At 37.5% G+C, this 2264-nt stretch overlaps 1 pseudogene; it reads right to left on the bottom strand.

The window, feature by feature from the left end:
• Positions 1–785: 785 nt before the first annotated feature.
• On the bottom strand, positions 786–1812 carry LOC139037363 (RNA guanine-N7 methyltransferase-activating subunit-like protein; annotated as a pseudogene).
• Between the last annotated feature and the right edge of the window lie 452 nt (positions 1813–2264).

Here is a 2264-nt window from a genome sequence, read left to right as displayed (position 1 = left end):
AACTGCTTTAAAGAAACATCCTGGGGAGACCATCTGAAACATGAATTCTTTCATTTCACCTTATTTCTAGTCTATCATGCAAATGCAGACTGGTTTTTATATATAATATACACATAATCTTAAAAAATAATCTTTAGCTTCTATAAGTAACAGACTGGATAGTCTGCTGGTATTACCTCCATATTGTAACTGTATTTTTCTCCATGATATGATGTGAACTTGAGTTTCTTAATAGATTCACAGATTCAGGAGATTTACTTATAATAATCTGGTGCTATGGGAATATAATTAGTCCATGGAACAGAGTTCTGTTTTATTATAAAACTGTGTCAACAGTGCTGCAGGCACATTTTTGTTCATTGGGTCACCTCTTTCTAAACTACCAACAGAGAACACCCTTTTGTTAACACATTCTCTTCAGTAATTTAGAGGCATCAATTAGGTAATAAGTTTCTTTCAGCCTTTGTCATATCTTACGAGATTCCTAGGCCCTCATTCTCTTCTTCCTGAACTAATTTATGCAGGTAGTGCATGTCAAACAATAAGTGTGAACTTCATAACAGTGTTTCATAGATTTTTTAAAAATGTTTTTAGGAGAGTATTTATTTCCAGCAACCATTACATCTCTCCAGTAAGATCTAACTTTTAAAAACTCTCAAGTTCCAAAAATAATTAATTCCCTCGCTACAGTCAGAATGTAAAACTGTGACCAACAGAAGGTACAATATAAACTTTTGTCATGTTAACAAAGTAGATGATTTTACTACAAGCTGCTGACACTTCTATCAGTAGTAGCCATAGGGAGGCTGTTGGTTGTAACCATAATGTCCATATTGATGGGGGTAGTAACATTCTGGTCTGTGCTGCAGGCAATTGTTATCCGAGGGTCATTCATGCCACTGATTGAGTCAATTGTCACTTGGGCACCCCTGTCTGCTATCCCTACCTCTAAACTGTCTATTACCTTGGAACCGATTGCCTCTATTTTTCTGGTTCCTACCAGATCTGCTATTCCATTGCTCAACAATTGGAGGGGACTCAGGAGGGTGTTTCAGTTATTCTTGGTACTCTTTGTGAAAAAGTTGGCTTAAAACTCAACATTCAGAAAACTAAGATCATGGCATCTAGTTCGATCACTTCATGACAAATAGATGGGGAAACAGTGAAAACAGTGGCAGACTTTATTTTGGGGGGCTCCAAAATCACTGAAGATGGTGATTGCAGCCATGAAATTAAAAGATGCTTGCTCCTTGAAAGGAAAGTTATGACCAACCTAGACAGCATATTAAAAAGCAGAGACATTACTTTGCCAGCAAAGGTCCATATAGTCAAGGCTATGGTTTTTCCAGGAGTCATGTATGGATGTGAGAGTTGGACTATAAAGAAAGCTGAGCGCCAAAGAATTGATGCTCTTGAGCTGTGGTATTGAAAAAGACTCTTGAGAGTCTCTTGGACTGCAAGGAGATCCAACCAGTTCATTCTAAAGGAAATCAGTCCTGAATGTTCATTGGAAGGACTGATGTTGAAGGTGAAACTCCAGTACTTTGGCCACCTGATGCAAAGAGCTGACTAGTATGAAAAGACCCTGATACTGGGAAAGGTTGAAGGCAGAAGAAGGGAATGACAGAGGATGAGATCACTGACTCAGTGGACATGAGTTTGGGTAGGCTCCGGGAGTTGGTGATGGAGAGGGAGATCTGGCGTGCAGTTGGACATGACTGAGTGACTGAACTGAACTGAACTTGTCATCTTATGTGAACCTACTGGCAAACATCTCTTCAAAATTTGAACAATTTCAGAAATGTCAGTCATTCTGAAATTCCCAGATATTTGAGGAAGCTGTTCTGTTTAATGTTTAGATTATTTAGATTTCCAATCCAGAGAGCCATCATAGGACCTCCCTTATATAGATTCTGAGACACATATTTCATGTTTGTACTTTACATACCAGAAATTAGTATTTTCTGATTGATAGCATCTTAAAGTTAACTGGCATTTAGGAGATAAAGATAAATCTCCTACTATTTCTATCTCTCTGGAGATGCCTGACTAATACAGAGAAAATACAAATTTGACTCACAGAACTCTGTATTACTTTGTTGTTATGTTACTTGCTGCTTTATAAGAGTAAAGCATGGGTATCTTGTTCCAAACATCACAGGCATATTTATTTCTTAAAGATTTGTATGTTATAGAAAGTCCATTACAATTCAGAATCCCATTCTGGCTTGAGTCCTTTCCCATTTAATTGAGAAAGACATTAA

Source organism: Odocoileus virginianus, chromosome 11 (assembly GCF_023699985.2).
Source record: "Odocoileus virginianus isolate 20LAN1187 ecotype Illinois chromosome 11, Ovbor_1.2, whole genome shotgun sequence".
Taxonomy (NCBI): Eukaryota; Metazoa; Chordata; class Mammalia; order Artiodactyla; family Cervidae; genus Odocoileus; species Odocoileus virginianus.
This window is presented reverse-complemented; position numbering and strand designations above follow the sequence as displayed.